Raw genomic sequence first — 15,020 nt, forward strand, 5'->3', positions numbered from 1 at the left:
TTAAGGGGGCATAACAAAATACAGTAAACTGGATGGCTTATAAACAATAGAAATCTATCTCCTGTAGTTCTGGAGCCTGGATGTTATGCTTTGGAGTAGAAATGACCCCAAAGGCCATGTGCTAATGACTTGGTAGGTAGAGCCTAGTGGAAGGAGGAGAGGTGACTGGAGACACACTGGTGGGGGGTATTAGATGCTCAGCTCTTTCTCTTTTGCTCTCTGGCCACCCCAAGCAGGTTTGTATTCGCTGTGTACTCCTTGTCATGACCACTTAACAATCTGCCTCACTGCAGGCCCAGAAACCACAAGGCCAAATGATCAAAAGCTAAAACATCTCTCCTCTTTTAAGTTGATTTTCTCAGTATTTTGTTGTAGACATGACTTTTCTGCCCCACAAGTCACTCCCCAAATAACCACACAGAGACTTAATATTAATTATAAATGCTTGGCCGATAGCTCAGGCTTTTTTAAAGCTTGATTTTATAACTTAAATTAATCCATTTCTATTAATCTATGTACTGTATCTCCTTTGACTCTGCCCTTCTTCTCCTACCTTTTTTCCTGCCTAGCCATCAGCCAGTCAGTTCTTTATTAACCAATGAGAGGAATACATATTTACAGTGTACAAAGATTGCTCCACAGCATTTTGTCACAGTGACACACTGGGAGTCTGAGGTCAAGGCCCCTGCAGATTCAGTATCTGGTGATCCCCCCACCCCCACCCCACCCCTGTATGGCTACCTTTCTATTCTCTCCAAATGGCAGAAGGGAGAAGCAAGCTCCAGAGGACTCTTAGAAGGGGCTCCACCCTCATGACCTGATCACCCCTGAAAGATCCTGCAACTCCATGCTAGGAGGTAGGATTACAGAATGGACTTAGGGGAGGAAGTCCATTTAGTCCGTAATACTGGCATAATAATTAAATGGGTCAAAACGCCTGAACTTTTTTGTGTTGCATTCCTTTGCTGCATTGAGAGCAGGCATTGCAGTCATATCACACTGGGAAAACATGGCTGGACCAGGCTAGATGGCTCAACCAGTAAGGTCACTTGTCACCACGAATGGCAACCTGAGGTCAAATCCTAGGCCACATGGTAGAAGAAGAGAACCAACTCTTGGAAGTTGTCCTCCGATATCTAAATGTGCACCATGGCACATGTGTGCTCAACACACACACACACACACACACACACACACACACACACACACGTACATACAAAAATCAACATTAAAAAAAAAGCACTAGAAACAGCCAGGTATGGTGGCACACATCTTTAACCCCAGCACTCAGGAGGCAGGAGCAGTCGGATCTCTGTGAGTTCCAGGGCAGCCAGGAGAATGTACAGACCCTGTATCAAGCAAACCAAACCAAACCAAAGTAAGAAGCATTGTTGACCTATTTGCAAGAACTTTGTCTCCACTTTACTTCACTTTTTAACATACTTCTGAATACAATACAGTGAACATTTCATGATTCATCCTTGTTTTCCACCAGACTTTAGATTAAATGTCTTTTCTTCAGAGAAAGCCCGGGATAAACAGGTCACCACTGTCACAACTTGCCTACCGCTATGCCTATTTCCGTTGCAGCGCTTCTAATTTTAGGGGGTGATGGTGATATTTAGAGACAGGGTTCCTCTGTGTAACAGCCCTGGCTGTCCTGGAACTCTCTTTGTAGAACAGGCTGGCCTCAAACTCACAGAGATCCGTCTGCCTCTGCCTCCGGAATCCTGGAATTAAAGGAGTGCGTCACCACCACCCGGCTATGCTTATGATTTTTAACGATCGAATTTTCTGGCCTATTTGTTTATTGAGTTCATTAAAAAGTAACCAAGAGCCGGGCGGTGGTGGCGCACGCCTTTAATCCCAGCACTCGGGAGGCAGAGCCAGGCGGATCTCTGTGAGTTCGAGGCCAGCCTGGACTACCATGTGAGTTCCAGGAAAGGCGCAAAGCTACACAGAGAAACCCTGTCTCGAAAAACCAAAAAAAAAAAAAAAAAAAAAAAAAAAAAAAAAAAAAAAAAGTAACCAAGTTAGGGACTGTGTCTGTCTTTTTTTTTTTTTTTTTAAATGTATACAGTGTTCTGTTTGTATGTATGTCTGCACACCAGAAGAGGGCACCAGATCTCATTATAGATGGTTGTGAGCCACCATGTGGTTGCTGGGAATTGAACTCGGGACCTCTGGAAGAGCAGTCAGTGCTCATAACCTCTGAGCCATCTCTCCAGCCTGGATTGTGTCTGTCTTATACTTTTTATTTCTAGTGCGTAGTCTGGCCCTTGATACGAAGTAGCTCCTCGGTAGATACTTTGGGTGGGCGCAAATCTAGATGGGTAGGTTAATGAAAAGATGAGTGAATGGATAGATGGATAGACGGACAGGCAGACAGATGCATGCATGAGTGAATGAGTCACAATGCGTGGGTGGGGGGGGATGGATATTTAGATGCATGAGAGGACAGATGGGACGAAAGGATAGATGACAAATAAGAAGAGAGAAAGCTGATGTTCCACACATATTTTCTGGCAAAATGGAAGCATGGATGGAAAAAACGGTTTGATAGAATGAAAGCTAGGGATGAGGAAGGAGAGCCTTGTTGGGGGATTAGCATTTCAGCTCTACTCCCGCAGGGGACGCTGCAGAGCCACGCGCACTGGCTGCGCGCACATTGGTGCAGCTGGAGCCCGCAGCGCGCGCAGCCGCAGCTGTGTAGACACTGCGGTTGTTGGGGAGCGTCCTGCGCAGTCCCACACTGCGACACTCACGCGCACTTTACCTCACATCTCAGCTCGCCAGGCCACTTCGGATCTGCGCTCTTGGCCGCTTCCAAGGCCTCCAGTCTCCTTTACCCGGGGAAACTAAGGACCGCGGAGGTTAGGGTGCAGGTGTGATTCTCCCACCCTTGCGGACTATGGACTTCCCCGGGGGACTCGGGAGGAACTCGGTGGTGGGCTGCGACCTCGGCCTCCCTGGGCTGATGGCCCAACCTCTGGGGAGGGAGCCTTCGGGGAGGGTGACCTGGGGACGCGGTGCCAGTGCGCCTGGGCGCAGGTGGAGGGTTGGGGGCTGAGCCCCGGTGTCTCGGACTTAGATGGCATCCGAAGCTGCTTGTCGTTTTCTACACAGGGTCCTCTGACTGTTGACCCGCGCGTTCCAATCTGCATCCTTTCAAGTTGATGCGCCCAGGACCCAAGGACGCAGCACTGGGACTCCAGTGTGGCGCCTTGCAGTGACACCCCATCCCCAGTGCTTGCTTGGGCCTTGGCTGCCAGGCCCTCTTGACACCACGAAGGATGACGAAGCTGGTCTGCGGCAGCCAAGGCCTCTCCCCTCCTACTCTTCGAACTCGCTGGTGGGCATCACGGCCCAGGAAGCAGGAGTCGAGGTAAGTGCTGCGGGTGCACCTTGAGGCCAGAATGGCACCTAATAGCCTTCCCATGGGCACCAGCAGAGGGGTGGTGTGGACTTCAGCCAGGTTCTGATGACAGCCAGGCAAAGACCCGTGCAGAAAAGCCTTGGGAGTCTGGACTCAGGCCAGAAAAGACCCCAGTCCTGTGTGAATATAGTTCCTTCCTTCTCAGGTAGGGAAGCTGCAAAGGCAGATCTGTATCTGGCTGCATGGCATCTCTGCAGTATCTGTGGTGTGAATGAAACCAGTTTCTCATTTTGACCTTAAATTGGTCTTCTTGTGGATGGCAGGTCCAGTCTTTTCTGAAATGATGATTGCACAGGTCTGAGGTCCTCGAAGTTGGCAGTTAGACAGTCAGCCAGTATTTTTCCATTTGAGGTTCTTTGACAGGAGAGAGGATAAGGAACCTTCTCGAACCGCTGCAGTGCATCAGAGCTTGCACAAAAGATCTGCAAAGTGCTCTGTCCTAGATGATTTGTTGTTCCTGTGATGCTGCCAACGTCTTTCTTTTTTCCACGAGAAAATGCTGAGTCACGACTACTGTAGCCTCCCTTGTATCGGGTCTATGTGGCCATTGCACCGGGAACTCTTCGTGTGCTGCCCAGGACCGATTTGAACAGGTGACATTTAGATGCTTATTTACATGCTTCTTGATTACTGCAGAACTGACACCTTGGTGCAGAGGGGCCACGAGAGGCATCTCCATCCTGCCAGGAAGCAGCTGGACCACAGCGCTCCCATGGTAAGGCCTGTACTTAAGATGGCTGCCCCCCAGTTGTGTAGCTTGGTCTGTTTGTGGGGCTCCTAGCATTGGGATCAGGACCTGTCCCTGGCGCTTGAACTGGCTTTTGGGAACCTATTCCCCATGCTGGGATGCCTCACCCAGCCTTGATGCAGGGGGAGGAGCTTGGTCTTGCCTCAACTTGATGTGTCATGCTTTGTTGACGCCCTTGGGAGGCCTGTCCCTTTCTGACCGGAGATGAAGGAATGAAGGAGTGGTGGTGGGGGGAGATGGGAGGATCCGGGAAGGAATAAGAGGAGAGGAGGGAGGGGAAACTGGTCCATATATGGGAAAATAAATAAAAACTTTAATAAAATCAATAAATTAAAAAAAAAAGATGGGGGCTGGAGAGATGGCGCAGCATTAAGAGCACTTGACGACTCTTCCAGAGGTCTTGAGTTCAATTCCCAGCAACCATGTGATGGCTCACAATCATCTATAGTGGTATCAGATTCCTCCTGGTGTGCATGAAGACAGAGCACTCATATACACGAATAAATAAATCTTAAAAAAAAAAAAGACGGCTGTCCCCAAGGGATGCTCACCGGTCCCCAGGAATGGGATAGACTGGGAAGTAAATGGACAGAAGATGAAGGTGCCTGCGTCCAGTGCCCCCTTTTACTCTCCTTTGGGAAACTGACGTACGTCTGATTGTCGTGCCTGCTTCAGTCCAGAGTTCTGTGATCCTCCTTGCGTTTGGTAGGCTAGCAGCAGGAGGGCTGAACCAGAAGCACCAAGGATGATGCTGCATCCTATCCCCCTGGACCCAGGTCTGTCTTAGTTAGGGTTTCTACTGCTGAGACGAAACACCATGACCAACGCAGCTTGGAGAGGAAGGGGTGTATTTGGCTTACACTTCATATCACCGTTCATCACTGAAGGAAGTCAGGACAGGAACTCAAACAGGACCAGAACCTGGAGGCAGGAGCTGATGCAGAGGCCATGGAGGGGTGCTGCCAACTGGCTTGCTCCCCATGGCTTGCTCAGTCTGCTTTCTTAAAGAACCCAGGACCACCAGCCCAGGGATGGGCCCACTCACAATGGGCTGGGTCCTCCCCCATTAATCAATCACTAATTAAGAAACTGCCCCTGGATCTTAAGATGGCATTTTCTCAATTGAGGCTCCCCCCTTTCAGATAACTACTTTATGTGAAGTTGACGTAAAACTAGCCAGGGCAAGGCCTTATACTCCAGAAAGCAGGACAACTAAGCTGTTTTCCTTAGGATCAGGAGCCCCCCACCCCCACCCCCAGTTCCACAGCCTAAGAGCTCTTGCTGTGTATCTTCCTCTGTCTCACTGTTGGCAGTGTGGAAGGAGTTTTTATAGGATTAGACGTACTTCTTAGGTCCTTCTACTCAGCTGAGCCGGCTGCTCTTAGCTTCTGCATTTGACAGCAGGTCCTCTGCCCGCCCTCTCTGGCCCTGCATTTGTAAGTGACCAGGGGGAACCCATGCCCTGGTCACTGGTAGTGCAGGCAGAGGAAATGTGGAAAGAATGGTCCTGTGTTTGGAAGGTCCACACCCGTGCCTTCCAGTGCTGGGGGCTTTCCCATACTGTGATTTCTCAACTCTGCATACATTCGGGCCCTAGGGTATTGGAGCTACCCATGTGTACATCATTGCTGTCATTGGGACTTCTGCTTCCTTCCCTGACTATTAAGTTCTCCTAGATGGCCAGCAAGGTCATTGTCAGCCCACAGTGGCACATTCCCACACACCTGCTGTTTGCATCCATTTCATCCTGTTGGGGGTTACTTATATTAGTGGTATAATTGGCGGCGGCTGCCAATTGGTGGTACCACAATGTGCTTTTTTAGGAGTCAGTGGGAACAATGGGTTTGTTCTTGAAATGAGAGCCAACAGTTTCTGGATGCTTACTGTCCGGTTACTCCTGTGCCAGCCCCTTTCCCCATAACTGCCATGCCTTGCTGTGAGCAATGTCAAGGTGAGTGCTTGTCAGTCTCCTGTTGTTTGCAAGTGAATCCACTGTATACAGGAGCATCGTGGGAGTTGTCAGAAACATTACAGACCCACCTGTACTTGAGGTGGGTCTCCTGTCCAGTCCATTCTCTGGAGTATTGATCCCTTGCATCTGATACAGCACTATGCATGTTGCCAAGGGCTTTGAGTGATGATATAAGAATAGACTAGATGGGGGGTGGGGGAAACTGGGTCTGTCACTCTCGGGCAAAGACAGACTCAGAACTTGATTTTCAGTATTTGAAAAATAAAAGGATGACAGAGATGACTTTCGTTCCACTTGAGAGCATATGTCTGTCCCAATCCCTGCTAGTTCCCAGTGTCTCAGCCTAGGGACCGTGAGGCTTTATGGGGCTTTTGTAGGAAAGAAGGACCACTGTGGGAGCCTGTGCTTGGCTGGGCTTTTTTCCTGGACTCAGGCTGCAGGCCTCTGGCATCTGCACCTCTTCTTGGCCTGATGTCTGTTCCTGTGTACGGACCTGCATTTAGAAGTGACCACGGGCTGCCTGTGCTCTGGTCATCCATAATGCAGGGAGAGGAGTTGCTGAAAGCCATTTCCCGTGTTTGAAGGGTCCTCCCCTATCCCTCTCAAATGCTGGCGCTTTCACACACTCCTGCTTCTTACCTGTGCAACATTTCAGCCCTCCCTGTAGGACATGGGCTACTGTGTAAGAGCCATGATGCGAGGCATCTTGTTTTCGTTCTGCCACTTTGAGACCTGGCCCTACTACATAGCTCTGGCTCACCTGCCTCTGTCTCCCAAGTGCTAGGATTAAAAAAGACGTGTGCCACCATGCCTTTATAGGAGATATTTTGACTTGGCCTTCTCAGCTGCTCTCCCTGCTATCAGAGACCAAGGTTTTGACACTTTAGAAAAGCCAGGGTGAATTACACATAATGGGTGATATGTACTCACCACTAGAAGGGTTTCATAGAGAAACTATCTTTTTCTGTTTCTTTTCTTTTTTTTTTTGAGACAGTCTCTCTTTGTAGTCCTATATCTCGCTTTATAGCCCAGGCTGGCCTTGAACTCACAGAGATTCTCCTGCCTCCGCCTCTAGAGTGCTGGGATTAAAAGCGTGCACCATCATGCCCGGCAGAAATGATCTTATGGGTTTGGTGTGCCTGAGTGGGCCTTTGAAGAAATGTGATTCAATGGACAAAGGAGATTTGTTTTAGGAGGAGGCACGAGAGAGATGGACTTTGAGGTTGAGGTGCAGGCCACTCATGACGGCACGTAGGGAAGGCTGCTGGATGGAGGGACGTTGGTGGGAGGAGCCCTGAGAGTGAGCCTCCGAGCTGTGTCTCCGCCATTTATATGACTGATCAGTTGTCCTGTATGGAGCTGTTTTAGACGAATAGGACATGTTTTCGTGTTGACTCTTTATCCCCCATTAATTAGGAGCATTCTCACTGACATCGGTATGGAAAGACCAAATCAGGAGGACATCGCAGGCACTAACCATCTCATCACGATCGCCTGCACGAGTCTCATCCAGGTGAGCCATTGCCAGACTACTGGATCAGAATATGCATTCTGAAGAGGAAATTATAAGTTGCTAGCCTTGCCTGATTTTCTGCCTTAGGCTATGGTGGTGGTGTCCGAAGGTGCCACATAGCGTGGAGAGCAAGGTCGCTGCCACACAACATGCCTTCAGACCTTGCTGCCACTGGTTCACCATCAAGGAACATCTTTTTACTTTGGTGAGTATTCAGAGGGAAGGGCCTTGACTCTGGAGACTTGGGGACCAAAGTTAGAGACCCTTCAAACAGGTTCTGGCACTCCCCTTAGAGCCACAGAATGCCATGTGGCCCTAAGGACCTTGTTCTCACAGGTGAGCACCAGGGATAATCAGGAATATTAAACGCGCAGTGTTGTCTCTTCAAAGGGAGAGACGTATAACTGTTTTCCACCCAGAAGGCTGGGAGTGGAGATGTTTAATATTCCGCTGACCTTTGTGCTATCTGTATGACCAAGACCGTGCCAGAGCCTCCCCCAGACCCTTAAGATGTCGAATGCAGTCAACTAACCGGGTGGTGGTGGTGCATGCCTTTACTTCCAGGACTTGTATGGCAAAGGCAGATGGATCTCTGAGTTCGAGGCCAGCCTGGTCTACAGAGTGAGTCCAGGACAGCCAGGACTACACAGAGAAACTTTCTGTCTCGAAAAAACCAGAAACAAATAAATAAAAAATTTTAAAAAGATGTCGTGTGTAGTCATTCTATAGAACCCATCTTTCTGGGGATGTCAACATGTACCTTACAAAGAGTTTTGATGTATTGTGTGATGTGCTTAAATATACCTAAAGTAAAATACCTGGTGTCAGACTCTTGAAGTTTGAACCAACACTTTGCCGGGCGGTGGTGGCGCACGCCTTTAATCCCAGCACTTGGGAGGCAGAGGCAGGTGGATCTTTGAGTTAGAGGCTAGCCTGGTCTACAGAGTGAGTCCAGGACAGCCAGGATTACACAGAGAAACCCTGTCTCGAAAATACAATAAAGTCAAATAAAATCAAATAAAAGTTTGAACCAACACTGGCTATTGAGTCATGTTGAACTAGACTGCCCTTTTGCCTCATTTGGATCATTACTCTGCTGCCTGTGGTGTCTGCAGAGACCCCCCACAACTGGCGACCCACAGAAGGGACTCAACTCTGCGAGAAGGTAAGATTTTTCTTTTAATAGAATAAGAGTAGGAGTTCGGTGCATTCACCCAAGAGGTCATAACGGTAAGTGAGAAAGTAAAATAGGCATGGCTTCTTTTCAATCCTCTTGAGACAAAGCATTTTATACAATTACTGAGATGTTTGTTAAGATCCAAAGGAACAAAATATTCAGAACAACAGCTTCGCAGCTTGGTACAAGTGTCTGCAAAATTCAGTCCTTGGCTTCCTGAACAAGAAACTATTGATGTTGAACATTGGAAATTCAGCCCGAAGGTGTGGTCTACAGAGAAAGTTCCAGGATAGTCAGTGCTACACAGAGAAAAACCCGGTTGAGAAAAACCAAAAAGAAAATTGGAAATGCATAGGAGCTAAGGTAAAAAGGGCCCATAAAAGAGGAGATAAAATTCCTGTCAATTATTTTGCAAGCTGGAGTACACCAATATATTGCCCGGATTCTCAGGAGGATCATTGAAAAAAGAATTTCTGTTTTCTCTGCAGGCCAAGTGGACTCCGCTGCTACTCTGGTTTCCTGGAGGTCACCCAGACAGGCTTGGTCAGGGCATGCTCAGTCTGATGGAACTCAGAGCATCCATCTAATGATGTACTCACAGCCTTAGCAAAATAAGGAATTTTATCTTGTCTTTACATAAAAAAAGGAGACTTTCTCACTTCAGGCCTTTCAGGCACTGAGAGACCAAACACCACCTAGATTCCTCTGGATTTATGATTGCTAAAATATCATTTTTTAAATTTGAATTTTGGTACAGCATAACAAAAAAATTAAAAATAGCAATGTGAACAAGCTTAACATGGATTTAAGGGAAAAAATAGGGGCAAATTGGAATCAAAAAATGTTTTAGAATATTTCTTCTGGATAACATGGTGGCCAAGGACTGAAAACATAATTGCATGTTTCTCACATTTCCTTGGAGGGCAGAAGGAGTTAAACTAGAAATGCAATCAGTGTGAGTTAGATTTTAAAGTTTTCACCTAAAATTATTTTTGGTCCAGACTGAGAATCTGTGAAATGTAGTGAGAACTAGAGCCTTCTGGAGAGTTCTTCCTCCATGGAACCCATATGCTTGGGTGATGTTCACATTTTTGTTTTGTTTACAGTATCAGCTGGGTATGTACTTTCATGCTCACATAGGAAAACCCAATTGTTTTCTCCTTCAGGATTTTCTGTGATTGTTTCTCAGGTACTTCTGAATATCCTGTTACCTAATAGGAAAGTCTTCTCGAACTCAAAACTAAAATTGCCCTGAATTTTAAAGATCCCAAATCTTACATAAATAGCCTTAGGTTTAAACCTTTGAAAGTTAATGCCCTTTGTGAATTAAGTAGGTTCTACTTATGTTTTAGGTTTGTGCTTGCCCTTGGTCTGACATAAATGATCAGGCCCTTAACCAGGGAGGAAGTTAGAGGAGGCTCGTGAGAGCCTGCCCTCTATTGAAGGCTTATTCTACACAGTATTCTAGTGCATAGTTAGTAGTGAGTGGTTCTCACATCAGCATGACATCTAGAACTAGGCTGTCTGTGTCTAGGGCCTTCTCTACTGTCTTGTGTGTAGGGACCTGTGCTCAGTGTGCACCAAAGGCATACACAGTGCCTCTCCCTACCCGGTCAGCTGCAGAGCACAACCCCAGGCATGACATGGGGTCCTGGGGGCTCCAGGAAAACACCATTGGATCATATCTAGAACTTTATTTATCAAATAGCTCTTTAAACATTTCCTTCCTAGGACTCCCATTACAACTAAAAACATAATGGACCTGTTTATACTAGGAAAAACTTTAAAATTTTTCACAATTTATGGAGTATTAATCGTGTTACTGAAATCCCTTACAATCAACAGGGTCAAACTATTATAAAACAACACCATCCCCAGCACCCACGGCTGTCTCTCCAGATAGATAGATAGATAGATAGATAGATAGATAAATAGATAGATAGATAGATAGATAGATAAATAGATAGATAGATAGATAGATAAATAGATAGATAGATAAATAAATAAATAAATAAACTAAACACCAAATACTGATACACAACTTTAAATCTCCACATACTATGCTACATTTAGCTATACTAACTTTATTTTTTTTTCCACTTTAAAGAATTTAAAGCATTTTGCCCTAAAGGAGATACAACCTAAAGTATGGGTTTTAAAAAAAAAATCTAAAAACTAATCAATGGAAAGGGCCCGGTGTTCTAACACCGAGGCGAGGTTATGCTTATATCTTACAGAAAATAAATGAAGTCCCAGATGGCTGCTGCCCTGACACATCCAACGAGGACGACATCCCGGAGACCAGCAGACAAGCCAAGTGTCCAGAGACAGGCGACAGAGCCATCAAAAGGAGATGTCCCAAGAGGAAGAGTGAGCCGATAACTTGGGGAGACATCAAGACTTTAACTTGTCAAGCCAAGACTTTGGGGAAACAACAAGGACATAATACTACTGACCCCCCAAAACAATTATGTTTACTGGCTATATTACATGTTAATTCTCAGCTTTGTCAGTGCAGAATCCAAATTCCTTTTGTCGGGGGGACAAAAGGCACATCTGTGATAAGAGAGAGTATGATGTTTTACCATGCTAAAAACTGTTTTTATCCTTTGGGACCAGTTGTCTGGACAAAAGAGGGTATACAAATATCTAGTCACATTCATGATGGGGGATATTTTGGTTTTTAATACAAATGTAATAATATAGATTTTAGCATGATCAAGTACTCTTTAGAAAGCTCTGATAGTGGAAATTATAACTGTATAAATGAGCTAGATGAAAAAGAATATCTGATGTATTGCTTACTAAAGTTGAACCAACACCAGCTACTGAGTCGTGTTGAATCGCACTGCCTTCTTGCCTCACTCAGACGTTTCTCTGTTGGCCTTGGTGGTCGCAGAGACCACCACAGTCATGGCGTGTAAGCCTTGGCTTCCTTTATTCCAGCCAAGTCTCCTGTGGCCAGGCTCTGTGCCTTCTTGCCTGTTCCCAGGTGAGATTTTAGATCCACACCTTGAAGTTTCCTATGCCCTGGGCCACCATCCTCTTCCCCACCTTAGTACATTTTGAAGCATGCCTGCTGCTTGTTCTTACCTGCTTTTGTTTACAGATACCCCGCTGCACCAGCAAGTGTGACTCACTGAGGAGTCACACTTGGTGGCACTTTTCTAAGACTTGATTGGGGACCCGTGAAGCAGAATCAGATTGGAGGTTGCATTAGAGGTGTGTCTTGGGGCTGGGGCTGGGGCTTGGGAGAGAAGGGAGCTGTGAGACGTGACTTGGCTGAGGAACATTTGGGCTTTAAAAAAGAGAAGGAAGCTCGGGTGGACAGAGTTGGAGTCGGGGCTGAAGGCCTTGAGAAAGGAGGAGGACCCTGAGCTCTAGGTGAAAGGGAGCCATTGCCGCAGTCACTGTTCTGTTGCTGTGAAGAGACTCCATGGCCACCACAACTCCACCACATTTAACTGAGGCTTGCTTCAGAGTGAGAGGTTTAGTCCATTGTCATGGCAGGAAGCATGGTGGCATGCAGGCAGGCATGGTGCTGGAGGGGTAGTTAAGAGCTGCATCCTGATCCACAGGCAGCAGACAGAGACACTGGGCCCAGCGTGGCCTTTTGAAACCTGAAAGCCCACCCCCAGTGGCACACTTCCTCCAACAAAGCCATACCTACTCCAACAAGGCCACATCTAAGCCTTCTAATCTTTACATTCAAATATATAAGCCTATAGGGGGCCGTCATTATTCAAGCCTGCCTTCAAAGAACTTGAGGGCATAGTGGGCAAAGGCATTTCTGTTACCGTGACACATGTCTGGTCTTTGGAGATGACCGTCAGTAGCAGTTGTGACAACAATGGCCACCTGTTTCTCTGCCCCTATGTTTCAGATACCTTCTACACAGGAGAACTCTCCCCGAGGCCAGGACACAGGGGAGAGTAGCCTGGCATACTCCTTCCACTGAACATCAGCCACCCTGACTGGGGCCAAGGCTGAAACAGGCAGCCAGGTCCCCAGAGTTGGGAGGAGGGAGTGTTAGGCGGAAGAGTCCACTCCACCTTGATTGTGCTTTTTCCTTCATTTCTCTCTGGAGCCATCCTGTTGGCCTCCTGGAAAATCTTCCCAGCCTATCCTATGTTCTGGCCAGTCTCAAACTACCCCTTATTTTTAGTGAGAAATTAGTGCATTTTCTTCCATATGTACAAAATCCCTCCTATTTCTGAGTCCACTGTCTTCACTGAAGTTTTGCTGTTGGTTGGTGCCTTGATAATGATGGCCCTCTTCCCTTAACAGGTACTGTCCCTGCTCATGGCCTCCCATCAGCCATTGAGAGCAATGTCTACCCCTCTTCCCTAGTGTTTCTCCCTCTCAAATACTTCTCTCGGGGGCTCCCTGGTACCCTGCTTAGTCTGTGCTCTGTGGGAGATGGAGAAAAGGGAAGAGGGAGTTTGAGGGGTTGCTGGAGAGGAGTCAGGGCCCCGGGGATATGCGGCATGATTGCTTAAGTGGCTTCGTTCCCCAGTCCTCAATATTTGCTTCCTAACAAGCGTTTCAGACTGGTTGATGGGTGGAGTCTACATCTCCTGCTTCCTTCTGCACGTCCTGGTGTGAAGCGGCTGCTGTGAAGGGAGGTGTGATGGTTTGAAGGAGACATGTCCCCCATAGGCTCAGGCGTTTGAACACTTGGTCCCCCGTTGGTAGAGCTGTTTGGAGAGCTTATGGGGGCATGGTCCAGCCTTGATGGAGGAGGTTTCCACTGAGGGTGGGCTTTGAGAGTTTGGAAATCTTGCCTCACTTCCAGTTTGCTTTCTGCTTTCTGCTTGATCTTCAAGATGTGATCTCTGAGCTTGATGTTCCTACCACCACACCTGCTGTCCACTGCCGTGCCTTCCTGCCATAATGGACTCTTTCTTTTTCTTTTCTTTCTTTTCCTCCCTTCCTTCCTTTTCTTTCTTTCTTTTCTTTTCTTTTCTTTTTTTTTGAGACAGGGTTTCTCTGTGTAGCCTTGACTATCTTGGAATTCACTCTGTAGACCAGGCTGACCTCAAACTCAAACAGAGGTCCTCCGGCCTCTGCCTCCCAAGTGCTGGGATTAAAGACGTGGTGCCACCACCGCCTGACACATAAAGGATGCTTGTTCCTCTTCTGGAACCATGAGTCAATTAGCACTCTCTTCCTTAAGTTGCCTTTGGGCATGTGTTTTATCACAACAGAAAAGCGGCTAAGACAGTCAGTGAAAGAATGTGTCAGAGAGCATAGTACAGGTCTCCATAGCCAGCCCTCAGTAAAGGACAGCTCTTCCCAACTCAAACTGAGTGATCCCTATCTGGCCCAGCCTCTTGGATCTTCCTTTTGCTCTTAGCTTCTCTCTCTCTGCCTGACTCTCACCCAGCAGAGGACACAAGTGAGGCCCCCCCTTTTCTCCCAAGCCAGCCCTCTACCTTTCCCTTGTACAGTAAGCTCCCATGAGCACCCCAGCCCCCAGCCCCTCTGTGTCTAGTTCTGAATGTGTTCTTTCACTGTGTCCTCCACTGGGCAGCTGGTTGAGCAATGTCACCTCCTCCAGGAAGGGCACCCTCTACCCCTCCCGGGTCACATCCCATACCATTTATGCAGGCAGTTCTAGGACTTGGCAGAGCAAACAAATCAAAGAGCAGATTTTTCTTTCCTAGAACTGACCTTGTCGGGGACAGGGGCATGCCATTGACAGAAGAACTAACGTGCTGAAGGGCAAGGGAAAAGTTTTGAAGCAGGGAGACAGACCAGGAAGTCTGGAGGAGTGGCAGTTTGCACTGGGTAGACTGAAAGTCACCTAGGCGACGGGATGGGGATAAGTGGGCTTCTCTTTCTTGCCTCTGGGCATCACTGTAGCCTGTGTGAGTGTTATCACAGTGTAGACCAGGATGGAGAAAAGCCCTCCTTATGGAGACCAGACCCAGTGTTATCTGGGAAGGTCACAGTGTCTGAGGCCACAGGAGCTGTTCTGGTTGTTAATTTCTGCCAACCATTAAGGTACAGGTGGCAGCTGGGTCTGGCCAGGGTTTGCAGTTAGCACCAGCCTGGGCATACCTTGTGGCCAAGCTGTACACCTGCCAACTCCACTTCTCCTTTACCCTGACCATAGCTCAGTAGACCCAAGGGCACAGGGAAACACAGACACCCAAGGACAGCCATTGATGG

At 47.5% G+C, this 15,020-nt stretch overlaps 1 long non-coding RNA gene and 2 other non-coding genes across 5 annotated transcripts; all 3 read left to right on the forward strand.

Annotated features, from left to right (window-relative positions):
- The first annotated feature begins 2,719 nt into the window (after positions 1 to 2,719).
- Positions 2,720 to 11,670, forward strand: LOC128101168 (uncharacterized). 3 transcript variants are annotated; one of them, XR_008215018.1, is made up of 6 exons: positions 2,720 to 2,885; positions 3,127 to 3,385; positions 4,073 to 4,151; positions 7,573 to 7,669; positions 7,757 to 7,874; positions 9,335 to 11,670. It is a non-coding gene; the product is annotated as an uncharacterized LOC128101168 (long non-coding RNA). The 3 variants fall into 3 exon arrangements; XR_008215016.1 differs by having other exon boundaries at positions 2,721 to 2,885; positions 7,757 to 11,670; XR_008215017.1 differs by having other exon boundaries at positions 2,721 to 2,873; positions 7,757 to 11,670.
- On the forward strand, positions 5,611 to 5,744 carry LOC128102732 (small nucleolar RNA SNORA71). Its single transcript, XR_008215498.1, has one exon. It is a non-coding gene; the product is annotated as a small nucleolar RNA SNORA71 (small nucleolar RNA).
- Positions 6,648 to 6,781, forward strand: LOC128102731 (small nucleolar RNA SNORA71). The gene has a single exon (XR_008215497.1). It is a non-coding gene; the product is annotated as a small nucleolar RNA SNORA71 (small nucleolar RNA).
- Positions 11,671 to 15,020: the final 3,350 nt, after the last annotated feature.

Source organism: Peromyscus californicus, unplaced genomic scaffold (assembly GCF_007827085.1).
Source record: "Peromyscus californicus insignis strain IS unplaced genomic scaffold, ASM782708v3 Scaffold_7__1_contigs__length_154581171, whole genome shotgun sequence".
NCBI lineage: Eukaryota > Metazoa > Chordata > Mammalia > Rodentia > Cricetidae > Peromyscus > Peromyscus californicus.